Source organism: Gossypium hirsutum, chromosome D01 (genome assembly GCF_007990345.1).
Source record: "Gossypium hirsutum isolate 1008001.06 chromosome D01, Gossypium_hirsutum_v2.1, whole genome shotgun sequence".
Taxonomy (NCBI): Eukaryota; Viridiplantae; Streptophyta; class Magnoliopsida; order Malvales; family Malvaceae; genus Gossypium; species Gossypium hirsutum.
Genome location: NC_053437.1, coordinates 50,183,540 through 50,200,849, shown reverse-complemented (window position 1 = coordinate 50,200,849; position 17,310 = coordinate 50,183,540). Strand labels below are relative to the sequence as shown.

The 17,310-nt window shown below is 33.8% G+C and overlaps 1 pseudogene; it reads right to left on the bottom strand.

Annotated features, from left to right (window-relative positions):
* Positions 1-11,130: 11,130 nt before the first annotated feature.
* LOC107921194 (eukaryotic translation initiation factor 3 subunit I-like) lies at positions 11,131-13,890 on the bottom strand (annotated as a pseudogene).
* Positions 13,891-17,310: the final 3,420 nt, after the last annotated feature.

Here is a 17,310-nt window from a genome sequence, read left to right as displayed (position 1 = left end):
AAGTGTACATAACCGTTATCAAGTAATAAAGTGACAAGTAAATGTCGAGTTATCGTACCCAGTAGGACTATAAAAAAAAATATTTATGAAGTGCAAAATTAAACAATTTGGTGAAGAAAAATATGTTGATTTGAATAAGTGATTTAAAAACTAAAAATTAACTAAGTAATCTAAGAAAAATTCCAATGCACGATTTCTAAAACAAGTTTAATCAATATGACATAAATGTGTTAGATCAATTACATTCTTTAACTTAAAATTACTAAACCCATTTTCATACTGTTACGAATAATTTCACGGCAACTTGGTATTTTGGTAACTAATGCACATACAAACATACTAAACTAATTAATCACTTGAACATATTACTGTGTCAATTCAAACAATTAATCAATTTTCATAAACAAGTATAAGGTTAAGTGAAGTAACAACATATTCCTTGTAACGCTCGGTTTGTGCAAGTGTACACAGTCATTATCAAGTAGTAAGTAAGTAAAAGAGTTATTATCTCCACAAGGACTTTGTATGTTACTCAATATTTTTCAAGATTAAAAGTTAATAATTGGTGATAATAACATAATATTTTGAGTGATGATGATTAAGCTATCTAAACGCAAGATGATCCCTAATGCAATTTAATCTAAATGCCAAGCATGAAATGAATTTAGCAACAAAGACACAAAATTCAACAATCAATAACATCAATAGGCTAGGATAATTACATCTTTCAACTTAGCTCATTTTCATCATGTTTAACAGTGTTCAAAAAATATTCCATGGCAACTCAATCTTTCATGAGTTTTAAAACAAAATTAAGTCCTCTCGGAATCTTTTACTCAGTAAAACATGCATTTTACTGATCATATTAAACTAAAGGTTTCTTAGAATTCATGTGAAGTAACAAGGATGGGTCAAGTTTGAAACATTTTAATCACATAAACATAAACATAAAAAATATGCAAGATAATATAGCTCATTAAAGTTATTATGGACCTTGAATTTAGTCGGGTCAGGGTCTAAATTAAGCACGTACATTTCAATTGCATCCACCAGCCGTCATCTGGTGAGGTTCGCTCAACTACTTCTACTGCATCCAATCACGTATGAATGAAATACATACTTGAGTTTAATTGAAAATATTATCGACTGAGGCACAAACACTATAAACATGACTTAAAAAAACTTTATTGAATCAATGCAATCATCCTAGCTAAACATATTTAAGCTACCATTGTTGATGACAAGATAACAAAGCACATTCCAAACATGATGAAAATAAAAATAAAAAAGTAAAGGAAAAATAAACTCTTTTGAATCAGTAGTCTTGAGAACTCTGATTGAAGATGTTATCCTCTGATCCTTGTGTAGCTCTTTTGCTAATGGCTCCTCAAGCTGTCTAGCCAATAAATGATCTTCTTAAGGTTTTGTTGGCTAAGGGAAATGGGATGCTATGCCTGTGAATGAAGAGAGGAAATGAGAGAATAATTGAATGAGGGACGTAGGGATGATTAAAGAATGAAGGCATGAGGCATATTGATACTTGAAGTAGATTGTAACACCCTATACCCGGCCTAGTCGCAAGACCCGAATACGGGATGCCACACCACAGTCTCCTCTCATTTACATTAAACAGGAAGCTAGATTCAAGCAACTGATCCTCTTTTCTTAAGTTGTACAACTTTTAAGTCATTAAAATAATTACTTATCATTATTACATGCAAATCCTTTGTTAGTCAATCATACATTCAGCCAGAATCATGCATAAGTGCTAATTAGAAAAATTCCATAAAAATGTTCATAGGTATCGATATTTCCCTTGAGTTTTATCAATACCACTTGGAAAAATGATACCAAAAGAACATTTTGTTTCTTGATTAAAAACCCATCTATCGAAAAATATTGGTACCATAGAATAAAGTATTGATATTGATCCATCGAGTATCGATACTCAAGCAAAGGTATTGATACCAAATCTCTATCCTATTTCCTGTACGTTTTAATTCACAGAGGTATCTATTTTTAAAGCCCAATACCAATACCTCTACTACTGAAGCTAAAAATACAACATTGAAAAGCAAATAGTTCATCAATAATAATTCCTAAACAACATGTATCAAGTACTAAGTTAAATAACCGTTCATGTGACTTAGTCTATAGTACAAGATACCAAAAATGAGTCCAAACAAGATACTTCCAGCCATCTTAAAAGTTCATGAGCATAAACAAACATATAAACTTGCAAAGTTCTCGAAAATGAAATAACAAAGTTTGTAAATAACTGAAACATAACATGACACTAAACAAGTTTACCACATTTCCTTACTCCCAATATGAATAAAATAATAGTTCACCAATGATAAATAACCAATCTTCCTTGGATCACTCTCATGGAAACCGCACCACCCACACCGTGACGTCACTAATCTAAAAATCTTGAAATGAGGGGATGAGCTTTTACAAGCTCAATGAATGCAAGAATTTCCACAACACAAACATGTCATCGTGCAACACAATCAATAAATTTCTCACAAGTACCTCACTCTTAAGTCTAGCAACAAATAGTATTAACTCGTGCATCATCTAATAGGTCATACCCTCAACATATATACATACTCATTCAAGCATAGAACATATTCCACACAATTATCTAAAATAAGATAATATGATGCTTGAATTGTGAAACATGTTGTGAGCTCTCATCACACATCAGATACACGGATCTCCTTACACCACATAGACTCGTAGAGTCAAACATGTCCCAAAAATGAAGCGTATAGCTAACACTCTCCTTATTTCCCCTCACATGTCCAGTTAAATGGAGCTTAGCTCACATTCCCTTATCCCTCCAAACATTTCCAAGGGCTTCAACGTCATAAACTTCTATACATATAATTGAGTCCTCACAATCCTATGGCATGCCAACTATATCCAATGGTTATAAGATCACAAAGCCAAAATATTCGAAAAGCATCACATATTACTTACCGATTAACCGTTTAATAACACTGCATATTAGCATCTTTTGTAAAATACGAGATTTGTCACATAACATATATATCACACCTTTATCGCATGCAGTTTACACAATAAGCACTATTTCCACATATCACATACCATTCATATTATATAACCAAATAACCACAAGACTAGTATAGTTCAAGAAAACTTACACTCGGAATTTAGAGTAAGGGTTTAGGCTACATCTAAATACCCAAATAACACATGACTCGTGTTTACGAGTAGCAAGTCCACACACTCATCACTTTATACTTTTGTCAAAAACCTAAAGCTCAACTAACATTGCTCTAACTTGTAGCAAGCTCTAACGAATCTGAAGCTTTACACACATGAATCATGCAATAACCACAGTCAAATATCAACCAACAATCCACTGAAATCAACTAAAACACAATTTTTAAGTCAAGTTCCCATGTAACTTAAACTATTAACATAACAAACTTTATATACTAATATCTTGATCTACACTCAACCTTTTTGCTTAAAATTAGTTTCGTTCATCTACTTAATCATATACACCTAATTCGCAACCTTTAAACTAGACAAATCTACTCAATTCATGGTATCAACATTTTTCGACATCTTTAGGTAATTTTCACAAAATTCAATAAAACATGAGAAATCATTAACTAAACTTTAAAATAATTTTAAAAAATTCTAATCATGCTAAAACAAGCTGAAAAACACTTTGAAACAAAGTTTTTATGCAAAATCTTGAAATCTACCATTAATGGTTCGATTTTTGGCTCTTATTTAAAACATGCAATTTGATGGCTAATAATTCAGTTTTAGAGTCTAAATAACATTAAAAAGTTATGAATTCATGAATGATTATCTTTGGTGAAAGAATGAATGAGTTTTGATGAAAATTTAGAAACCCCGCGTTTGAAGAAGATGGTGAAATCTATAGAGTTTGGGGTGTTTTTCTTAAAGGTTTATGGTAATAAATGACTTAGGAATGATAGGAAATCAATGTATTGTGATTCGAGAATAAAAAATTAATAGAAAGAGCTAGGGAAAAGCAAGGGGCAGCATAAATAAGAGGAGAGGAAGGTTTAATGTGAAAATTGTAGGTGGAGGGTGGCTTTTATGTTGAATTTTAAAAACTGGTCTAATTGTCACATAAATGCTCACTGTTTTGACTTGCTAGAAATTAGTCATTTTTCAAAATTAAGGGTTTCTAAAACACTTTTTCAAAAATTGATTTGACAGTTAAGATGCCATAGTCGAAAATACTATCAAATACCAACCTTACAAAATTTCAAGCTTATATAGGCCAAAATTCCTAAAATACACCAAAATTCCTAGTGCAATGCCCCAAAATTTGGGCCTAGAAGTATTGGGCCTTGAGCAAGGGAACGGTTAGGAAACTGTGCACAAAAGTATGTCTACTTTAGTGGTTAAGGGTCCTGAAAGGAGTTGGAAAAGTCCTAGGTTCAAACCTGGGCTTTAGTAAAAATTTTGGTTTTAAGAGGATAAAACCCTGGATGCTTGGATGTAGGCCTTTTAAATTATTGTGTTAAAAAAATATCATAAGGAAACTTGTGGTCTATTGGTTGTGGCGTCATTAAGGATATAACGGAGCTTGGGTTCAAGTCTTGGCTCTTGCAATTTATTTTGGTTTTTCTTTTAAAGGAACCTGAACTTTGGCCTTTAGACATTTTTATTAATTGAAGATAAAATGTTTCACAAAAGAGCTTGTGGCAAGGAGGCAAGTGGTGTGTTGAACTATTGAGGGGGGCTTGGGTTCAAATCCCATTGCAAGCAAAAATATATTTATTTGGCTAGCATGAGGCGGTAGGAGTTTGAGGTGGTTTCGAACTCTGGTGGGTGAGAGTTTGAATGGGTCTTGAGGGTGTTATGGAGAATATCAAAGAGGGATAAGGGGATAGATTTTAGGAGAGGGTTAAGGAATTCGAATTAGGAAGTGTTGTAGCCAATTGGGAAACTTGTTTGTGCAATTCGGCTAAGGGGGTCTTTAGGTATGCATTTTCGGCAATTTGTGAGTGAATAGGTGCCGAATTTCCTCTCTGTCATTTGGGGGTTTTTGTTCTTTTTGGCGATTCTGGCTTCTTTTCTCCCTAGTGCCGTTTCCGTAAGTTACCTTTCGTGCTCTTTCGGGATTTAATTAGTGTAAGTTTTAGTGCCGAAATCCCAATTCTCAGCTTCCTTTCTTCTACTTTTTGTCGAATCACACCACTCTATTTCCTCTTACTCCTTTGTGACCGATTCTCCCCTCCTTACCTCTTCACTTAGTTTCTGTTTAGTGGTTCTTCTCTGGTAATCGTGAGTACAATCATTTCTGGCTAGTATTTTTTAGATCTTTTTCATGTTATCTCTGCTTTAAGTCGAATACTTCTCCATTCTTTCTTCCTGGGGTTCGTGTCTATTGGGCGTCTAGTGTAACACCCCGTACCCGAGACCGTTGCCGGAGTCGGACACGAGGGGTTCACAGACTAAATTCGCTTACTATCGCAGTCCATTTTAAATTTTTCCAGACAGCTGGCTAACTGTGTCGCTGTCACCTTAAAAATCATATCTTGAGTTTCACAACTCTAAAATCAGTTTCGTGATTTTTCCCTGAAACTAGACTCCTATGTCCATCTACATATTTTTTTCTAGAATTTTTGGTCGGGCCAATTAGTACAGTTTATTAGTTAAAGTCTCCCCTGTTACAGGGTGCGACTACACTGACCTTCATGCATTACAATTCGGATATCTCCCTGTACAGGACTTCAATACTGATGCCGTTTGTTTCTATAGAAACTAGACTCAGAGAGGAATCTATACATATATGGCATGACTCATAATTATCTCTGGTTAATTTATAATTAATTTCCAAAGTCGGAACAGGGAATCTAGAAACCGTTCTGGCCCTGTCTCACGAAAACCTAATTATCTCTTAACATACCACTCATATGACCGTTTCGTTTCTTCCATATGAAAGTGGATTCATCAAGGTTAATTTAAATAATTCATTCACTATTTAATTCTATTCCTACTATTTTTAGTGATTTTCCAAATCTACATCACTGCTGCTGTCAGCATCTGCCTTTAAGGTAGACTTTACCTATTTCATAGTTTCCATGATTCAACTAGCCCTTTTAGCATAAATAGCATAAATTATGATAGTGATTGACCATTCCCATGGCCAATCCTTGTTAAGCATATCCACACCTCTCAATAACCATATCCATACTAAATGATTATAACATTATGCTCAAACATATATAAGCCATTTTCACATGGCTATCCAAAATTATACAAATCCAAAGGGTCCATGACCCACTACAAAAGGGTAGCCCTATACATGCCATTTTCAGAGTTCAACCAAAAGTGTACCAAAAGGGCTTTGATAGTGTGGGCGACTTCGACTTCAATAATCCCGAGTCCGATAGCTGACGAACCAAAATCTATAAAACAGAGATTCAAAGAACGGAGTAAGCATTTAATGCTTAGTAAGTTTTAAGCAAGACAAAGTGTTCTCAATCACTATTATTGGTCATTCATTTCAACTGTTCGATGAAGTTAATCTAGAGCTTCATCTCGATCTATAATATCATTAAACGCAACACTTGGCTGCCACATATATACTTTCGAATAATAATGACCTAGATGGTCAAATATTTCCAAAGCACATTCTCACATTTGGAGTTATAATATTAATCACATTTACCTACCTCTTTGATACTGATAATTCACCTCGAAATCACTCCACCGATGAGTAAGTAATACGTACCTGAACATCTTGAATACATAATACTTATTTGATGGTAACTTAATGCAGACACTCAATATCAAAGTCTTACTTGAATCCTAGCATTTAGCCGTCGGGTCTTTAAAGCTCGGATATAGTACGAGCACGAAGCCTACGGACATTAATCAGGATAATACTCTCGCATAAAGCCTGCGGGGTTTTAACCCGGATATAGTACTGACACAATTGCCCTTCGGGACTTATCACATTTATACACTTTCACATCCATCACGTTGGCCACTCGGCCCTGTCACATATATACACTTTCACATTCATCACATCGGCCATTAGGCCTCATCAAATATATACACTTTCACATTCATCACATCGGCTATTAGGCCTTATCACATATATACACTTTCACATTCATCACATCGGCCATTGGGCCTTATCACATATATATACACTTTCACATTCATCACATCGGCCATTAGGCCTTATCACATATATATACACTTTCACATTCATCACATTGGCCATTCGGCCTTATCACATATATATACACTTTCACATTCATCACATCGGCCATTAGGCCTTATCACATATATATACACTTTCACATTCATCACATTGGCCATTCGGCCTTATCACATATATACACTTTCACATTCATCACATCGGCCATTAGGCCTTATCACATATATATACATTCACATCACAATTATCCAAATATACTTCACATATCACATATACTATCATGTATACACTTTGTCTTGGCCGAATCTACATTAATCATTTCCCAATGAATAATTCAATTTCACGCCATACTATCATTTCATATTCGAATACTCATAAACTTACAATTTCACAAATTTTAATAGCAAAGATCCATCTAACACTCATGTATCGTTTTACAATATCACGATTTAGAATTCACGTATGGGTTTAATCAATAGCTTATGAGTAACTAAAACAAGTTTTATCCATGTTTACAACAAAATCACATATTCACTACGAGCTGTTTTCCTGAGCAGTAGTCACTAAATTATTTATAACTAGAGCTACAAAACTCCAAATCACTTGCCGTTAATTTTCCCTGAATATAGACTCGTATATCTTCCATCCATAAAATTTTCAGAATTTTAGGTTTGGCCAATCAATACCAGAATTTTCTTAAAGTTTCCCCTGTTTCACTGTTTGACTAATCTGACCACTCTTCACTACGAATCAAATTTCTCATTTTACAGAATTCAAAATGTGTTGTATTTGATTTCATTTGAAACTAGACTCATTAAGGAGTCTAAGCATATAAATTTTATCTTATAACCATTTTTGTACAATTTATAATGATTTTCTAAAAACAGAACAGGGGATTTCGGAGTCATTCTGACACCGTCTCACACAACTTTAAACATCTCTTTATAGGAAATTTGTTTGCTCACAAGGTCTCTTTTATAAGAAACTAGACTAATTAAGCCTTGATTACATATTTTATTCAGCCTATAATTCCACACCAACAATTTATAGTGATTTTCTAAAATCACGTTACTGCTGCTGTCCAAAGCAAATTATTACAATTTGCTCTTAACTTTCCAAGTCCAAACACATATGAACTTACCATTTGAGTTTAAGACATATCATGGCCACATCATATCTTATTAAATCAACTCATTATGTCCTATTATGATTGAATTTACTCAACGTTTAATCACTTAAAACTTACCTCGGAAGTGGTCGACGACTAGATATCCACGGCTATTTGTTTACTTTCTCTTTTCCCCCATCCGACTTTGATCCTCTTTGCTCTTAAGCTTAAGTAAAACAATAGATTTGCTTAAGTACTTAACCAATATTATTCACTTAACTATCACATTGGGCAATCACATATCATTTAATCTATATCTAAAACAATAGATTTCAATATGTATCATATTCGATAAAACATACCATGACTCGATTTCATGCTTATTTAATTTAGCTAATTTCATAGCCGATTAATCACCTTACCCCAACATTACTCAATGCCGAATATTAACCCAACATCACAAGCATAATCACCATGAAACTTACCTTGATACACATTTTATCCCATTTCCGAATACATATATATATATCACCAAACAAATTTTTATTCACATCTCTATAATTGATCATAATCGGACATTATAAACAAATCAACCAGTTTAGCATTCAAATTCTTCTAATCATTCCTCAATCACTTACTCAATGAACAATAATCCAAGCACATCAAAGCATAGTCGAATGTATCATTCTTCTTAAATTCATATTCGAACACTCAATTAAATACTTACAATTTAGCACTAATTTGGCATTTCAACATAGCCAATTGTCATTAAGCAATTAAGCCACAAATATTCAATTTTACCAAGCTCAACTCATCTATAATTAACCCTCAATACACCTAAGCATCAAAAACAACATCAAAGAAATACAAACATCCATGACCGAATGTCATCTTCATAAATTTACAAAAACATTTGCCATGAGTTAGCTTCTATACTTGATGACCACTCCAAATATACAAAGACTTTCAATGAAAGAGCATTAACATACCTCTTCCTAAACATCAACCAACCCATCATGAAGCAAGAAAATCCTCTTCTTCTTCCTTCCTCAAGTCACGGCAATAGGAGGAGCAAGGATGAGACAACTTTGTTTTCATCACCCCTCCCTTTTTATTACTTTATTACTAACCTTTTATTTTATTATTTCTAACATAAATCACTAACACAAAAATGTTTATAATAGGCTTTAACCCATAGCATGGCCGGCCACTACTTGTCATAGGTGGAAATTTGACATGCAAGCCCATTATTTTCATAACATGCACTAATAGGTCCTTATAGATTAACCTATCACCTTTTAAAAGTGCCATACATAAGTCCTATTAATTAAATTCACATGCAATCGACTAAATCGAAGCTCAAAACTTTCACACATTCATATTCACATATTTTAGACAATAAATATCATATTCAAATAATTTGGTGACTCGGTTTAGCGGTCTCGGAACCGCTTTCCGACTAGGGTCATTTTAGGGCTGTCACATCTAGGCTTTCACAAGTGGCCAGCTACTTCATTGTTCTACCGTTCCTATCAGTTGATTTGGTGTGCTCAAATCCTTCTTCCGGTATTAAATCGTCTTGTGGGTAAGTGGTGTTAGCCAAATACTCTATGACTTAATGTTGGGACTTAAAACCATACTCTGGGAAATAGTTTTGCCTAATATAGTTCATTGCCTGAGCAGGTAATCATTGAGATCGATCCTTAGGGTGCGTTTGGTTCGCTGTATTGGATTAGAGGTGTATTGGATTAGAGGTGTATTGGGATTAGAGGTGTATTGGATTAGAGGTGTAATAGCAAATCAACTGTTTGGTTGAATGTAATGGAATAGAGGCGTAATAGTAATCTTGTGTTTGGTTGAATGGAATAGAGGTGTAATAGCATAATGAAAAAAACTAAAATGACTAGAATACTCTTAGCATAAATTTGTTTTGGTAAATGATTATTGTTATTGTTATTTAAATTTTAATAAGATTATTATTATCAATAATAAATAATTTAATCATATTTAAACATAATTTTTATTAAATATATTTTAATTAAAATATATAATTTAATAAAATTCTTAATAATTAGCAGAAATTTGTTTTGGTAAATTATTATTAACAATAAATAATTTAAAAGATAATTTAACATAATTATTATTAAATATAATTTAATAAAAATATATAATTTAATAAAATTCTTAATATTAAATATTCTTATATGAATTTAATAAAATTATAATATATAATACTATAAAATATAATTTAAAATAATTATTATTAAATATAATTTAATAGAAATATATAATTTAATAAAATTCTTAATATTTAAATATTCTTAAATGAATTTACTAAAATCATAATATATAATACTATAAAATATAATTTAAAATAATTATTATTAAATATAATTTAACAAAAATATATAATTTAATAAAATTCTTAATATTAAATATTCTTAAATGAATTTACTAAAATCATAATATATAATACTATAAAATATAATTTAAAATAATTATTATTAAAAATATAATTTAGTAAAAATATATAATTTAATAAAATTCTTTAATATTAAATATTCTTAGAATTTACTAAAATCATAATATATAATACTATAAAATATAATTTAAATTAATTATTTTTAAATATAATTTAATAAAAATATATAATTTAATCAAATCATTATATTCCAATATAAATATCTTAGTCAAAATATGACTAATTTTCCGAAGCATGGGAAGAGGATTTATCTAGTAATTTTAAAATTTATCTCAAAAATGCTTAAATTAATAAATTGCAAAAAGAAAAAAGAAAAAATCGAGAGGTATTTGGGTCAGACTCAAGTTATTTCCAAAATGTGTTCGGATGCTTAAATTAATGAATGAAAAATCACATAAGCGATAAAGTGGCAAAACATTTGCATATTATACAGCTTTAAAGAAACTCAGAATACACAACAAATGATGTTTGCATTCTAAAATATGGTAAAAAATATATTGCTTTAACGAAAATACAACAAAACAGATCCCAATACCATGCCCCATAAATCTAAATTTACCCACTCTTACTTCGACCAAGCGACCGTATCGATTTCAGCTTGTGCACTCCTATATAATGCCAGTCTCTTCGCAAGAGCGGATCGGCATTCCATGATTGCTGGATCCTCATTCAGTAATGCCGATAATCGTTTTTGCTACAAAAGAAATTTCCCAGAAATCATTCACTGATCATCTGTTTCACCAAAATAAGTAATAGACGGTAAGTTGGTTAAGAGAGGACATTTCTCACCTCCAGTTTACCCAATTCCGTGTAGAAAAAGTCAAGCAGGCTTCTTTTAGCTTCACGGACTTGACAATAAACAATGGACTTTGGAATCGAGTGGCGCAAAGTAGCGCAGACCATATATACGTAAGACAAAACTGTACTTCCTGCTCATACATTGTTAGGATTTGCAGCAACAATGTTCAGCTGTCATTCTTGCACAAACCATAAAAAATGTATACTGCAAAGTTATTGGAAACAGAGGAAGTGGCAATTTGCAGCAACAATCTACAATACACTTTTCCTAGGATTTTCGAAGAAAGTCACATATAAAATACGCGTTATCCTAAAATATTATTGGCAGTAACATCGTTGTAAATCTTATTTAAGTAAATTTTACTAGAAGGAGCACACAATAAAGATCAAATGCATTTTACCTTCTCAATGTAAGAGCGAACCATGTTCTCAATATCTTGCACAATGCTCTCGAGCTGACCCTCTACATCTAGCAAGATAATCAATCAATTTCAGATAGTATCATACAAATTAATCAAGAATTTCACTGATCATGTTGCAGCGGAAAAGCTAAAAGGATAGGGTTTAAAGTGATAAAATGGTATGGCTATTATATTTGAATTTAAAATGAGAAAGACAATTGCACTTTGAATATTGCACTTCTTTTTTAGGTCACCGTGGAAATATATTGCAGACAACGAATAACAGTAATATAAGGCTTCAAATTTTCTAGGTGTAAATTTACTAGGCATTACAATATTAGACACCTTTAAGCCTTAGTGCTAGAAGTTTAAATGTTTCAAGTCCAGAAGTTATTACAATACTAAGAAACGAGATACTAACTTCAAGAACTAGAAAAAGGCTATGTCAGATTTTTAATGCAGCCAACTAAGGAAAGATGCAGTTAGGGGCAAAGGGAATTGCATACAAGTTATGCTGCTCATATTTGTTCTTACTTACATGGTCGAGAAGTGGAGACATAGCAACAGCATTGACTGGACGTTCAGTAACATAGGTCTTGATAAGAGTCAACGTTCTTGTGTCCCATAGCTAAACATTTACAGAAAAATGTAAGAAGAATCATGCAGAGGAAATTTTAGCCAAAGAATAAAGAATCTGGGGTTATTTCAGAAAATAGCCACAAATGCTCAAAAAACTTGTGAGGTTAATAAGATGCATCACCTTGGCAGATTTATCTAAGGAACCAGTAAGGAAGTGTGAACAGTCTGCAGATTTTGTAAGTGATGTTATTGTCTTTTTGTGACCCGATTCCTTGTCAGCCTCCCTAAGTAGTTTTCCAGTCTAGAAGACAACATCGACAAATCCAACCCGAAAGATAAGATCATTTCCAATGTACAGATTAATAAAGGAACATGATAGAGGATATTGAAGAAAGATAATTAAAAAATAAGAAAAGATCTAGTTTGAAGAATATCAAGAAGTGAAAACAAATTATTACATCAGAATATTTTCAATGTTGAAGACAAACCGATCAATTGTGCAACATTATAGAACAAAAATAGCTTCCGTGCTCACAAAAAGAACTATTCATATCTGACAACAATTTACCTCAGAATCCCATATACGAATTACGGCATCTTCTCCAGCACTAACGATAGTCCTATTGAGGGGTCCCCAAACAGCTCTGTTTATTTTACCTTACAGAGAATAAATCCATATCTGACTATTACAGCTAGTTTATCCCCTACAGAGAAATCCACCGACCTCGCAGGAGAACCGAAATTGAAAGTACATAATTGAGCTCCCGTCTGAACATTCCACAGCTTCACAGTTTGATCGGCACTTCCCGTAATAAGCCTCATCGAATCCCCTACAAGTTTTGAGGGAGGGGACTAAAAATTGGAACTTCAAGTTTAAAAACTATAAAATAAAATAAATAAAGAACAAAAAGAACTTACTTGAGACGTCGCAAGACCAAACGGCGCCATTATGGCCACGATAAGTGCCGATACGCTCGCCATTGTCGGCGAACCAAACGGTAGGGGTATGGTCCTTAGCGCATGAAAACAAAAGATCTCCATCTCTGTTGTACTTGAGAAACGTCAATGGCCTTTCATGACCTTTCATCAAAATTGGCCTCATCTTCTTCTTTTCTTCTTTTCTCGCCAAAAATTTAAAGAAAAGAAGAACTTGCCGCTTCTGTCGATGCTGTGAGGGAGAGGGTGGGTGGAGATGGATTTCAGTGATGACTGCTTGGGAGAGGCTTGGGAGGGTAAAAGAGTACCGATTAGGTAATCCTTTCTTTTGGAAGGGATTTGCAAATCGGCGCTGCATAAGGGAAAATGGGGAATCCATCCGCAGTGTAATAGGCCCGTATTAGGGCAATACAGCCAACCAAACAAGGTAATCAGTGGGGCCACAGATTAGGGGTGTAATGGCTAATCCATTACACCCAACCAAACATGGTGTTAGTGTTAAGAGAAATAAAGCCTTTTTCTCTCATTCAGGGTAAAGGTTTGGGATTGTATGTTTAGGAATCCTAATGTTTAGAAGACTAACAATATGATTTGATGGAAAATAGGCTTTGGAGTACGTGGATGATTCTTACGTTTCGCAATCAGGTGTGTATCTGTACAACGTAAATCATTACTATCGTAAAGTCGAAAAAGTGTGTAATCACACTATCTCTTCTATGAATCAGCAAAAGTCGAAAATCTGAAAAGCCAAAAGTACGGCGATTGAGGCCACATGGGCGTATGAACACTCATGTGGTGAACCGAGGCCATGAAAAATGGTGTTATACTGTCAAGGCCACTACGAGCGTTTTCAAGCTCTTGGGCCGTTATGGGCCTCGTTGGGCTGAAATGGGTCGTGTGGGTCTAATGGGCTTGTGGGCTCCACACGGATAGAATCCACGTTAAGTGACAAATAATGGACTGGGTTATGTAGTTCGCATAGTAGTGGCTGAATTTGGGCTTAATGGGCCACACGAGCATGTGGGCCCACTTGGGCCAAATATGGGCATTGGGCCCATTTGCACCTTTATGACCATTTAGGTTAGCTGTGTCGCTCGAGGCAACTATAGGCCTTCGAAAAGGTTGTTAAATGATCGAATTACCCTTGAAGGAGAAAATGACCAAAATACCCTTAGGAGGTAAAATTACTATTTTACCCCTAACTGACGAAATGACCGCTACACCCCTAGTGGAAGGTTGATTGATTTATGTATGAAAGTTATATGACTGATACTGAGCATGACATCCTGCATTCAAGTATGTTATTATGGCATGTCATCCTGCATGGGGTTGGGTTAATATTGACAGCGGAAGTGTAGGGCTTGTAGCCATTCTATTCAAGGCTTACTGCCTTTCTACTTATGGGTTTTAGCCGTTATGTTATATGGTAGTGTTTCTGTGATACTTATGCCATTTAGCCGTTTTTTCTACAGTGTTGAACCGTTTTGTAGACTTAGTGTCGCAACTGGTGCTAAGTTTGGTGTGTTGGCTGGGTGGGTTAATTTTATCCCCACATGGTGTGTTGGTTGGTGCGGGTGGTGTATTGGTTGGATTGGGCTGGATTTCTATCTCATATCTGTATCTGATACTGATTTTGTATTGGGCTTAGGTCCACCTGGTTCTGTTATTGGGCTAAGGCTCACCTAATACTATGCCTGTGATGGGCTCAGGCCCAATCTGTTTTTGCATACTGTATATTTGATTATTTGTATTATAAGGGATTACACACTGAGTTTTCACAAACTCACCCTTCTGTTTAACTGTACATAACTGCACATAACTGCACAAGTGTATTCTGTTTTGTTAATTTACTAAAGCACTTTGATTTTGATTCGGGTTGTAAAAAGGCCTTTATAATTTTTGGATTTTAAACTTGGGATTTGATGTGATTGTGATTTTTAACTGCTAGAAGTAGAACACGGTTTCCAAATCAATAAATGTTTTCTAACATTACATTTTCGCACCTCAATTTTTAAATATCACATTTTCGTAAATCTTTTACTTTAAATTATGCTTCCGCAACAATAAGGTTCTGAAGGTAATAAATTTTTAATAAACCTCGATTGAAAATAAACAAACGCAAATTGAGATTTATTACAAATTTCAAATGGCAAGAAGTTTGAAATTTTCAAGAAGGGTTTTTAATGAAAACATGGTTTTCGAAAAAACTTCAATATGACACGCCAGATTCAGCCATAACGTTTGGGTCGGGTTTGGGGTGTTACACCTAGGCCCTATTTTGGGGTGTTACACCTAAGCCCTATTTTGGGGTGTTACAATTCTCCCCATCTGAAAAGAAATTCGTCATCGAGGTTACCTGAGCTAAACAAATAAGGATATTGGCATCTAATTGCTTCCTCAGTTTCCCAAGCAGGCTCTTCCATTTTATGATTGCTCCACAAAACTTTAACCAATGAAACTCTTTTGTTTTGCAAAACTTTCACTTCATGGTCTAAAATATCAACTGGTTCTTCCTCATAAGAAAGATCATTACGGATTTTAATTTCTTCAACTGGCACAATATGTGATGGATCAGAACGATACTTCTTTAGCATGGACATATAGAAGATATAATGAATTCGCTCAAGTTCTTGCGGCAACTTGAGATGATAGGCTACCGAACTTATCCTCTCAACAACTTCATAAGGTCCAATGTTTCTTGGACTTAACTTACCCTTCCTACCAAATCTCAAAACTTTCTTCCATTGTGAAACCTTCAAAAATACCTTACACTACAGCAAAACAGGCTTTTAGCGGCATTTTTAGCAGCGTTTTGACAAAAAACACCACTAAAAATCGAGCAAAGATCAAGCATTAGCGGCGCTTAATGAGCATTAGTGGCATTTTTCCAAAAAACGCCGCAAAAGACCTAAGCCCAACGGTATCGTTTTGAACCTTTCGGGGCTTTAGCGGCTTTTTTAAAAAAGCGCCGCTAATGCTCAGATCTTTAGCGGCATTTTTGAAAAAGAGCCGCTAATGCTCAGATCTTTAGCGGCATTTTTGAAAAAGCGCCGCTAATGCTTAGATCTTTAGCGGTGTTTTTGACGAAGCGCCGCTATTGCTCAGATCTTTAGCGGCATTTTTGAAAAAGCCCCGCTAATGCTCAGATCTTTTGCGGCGTTTTTGAAGAAGCGCTGCTAATGCTCAGATCTTTAGCGGCGTTTTTGGAAAAGCGCCGCAAAAACATTTTATCCGTCTATTTACTATTTAATTTGTCTATTTATATTAATTAAAATTCAATTTATTTTTCATTGAATATTTGTTAAAAATGGATAAATTTGAAATAATGACACGTAGAAATAATTTGAAATAAAAAAACATAAAAAAATATTTGTTAAAAATAGAGAAATTTATATATTAAATCATTTCAAATATAATTGTAAAAGATACGATAGTATTAATTTTAAAATATTTAATTTAATTATCATTATAGTTTAGGGTTTAATATATATGGTTTAGGGTATATATATGGTTAATTTAGGATTTAGGGTCGGTTTAAGAGTTACAATTTTAGGGTTTATAGATTATGAAATTAGGGATTATGGATTAGTAATTCTGATTTAAGGGTTGTGATTTAAGGTTTATGGGTTAGGGGTTAAGGGTTAGGGGTTAGAGGTTAAGAGTTAGGGATTTAAGGTTTATGGATTTGATGTCAGGTTAGGGTTTAGGGTTTAGATTAATTAGTATGTTTTAATTTATATATTAAATGATGTTTAGGGGTTAGGGGTCAGGGATTCAGGGTCGGGTTAGGATTTATGATTTAGATTAATTAGTG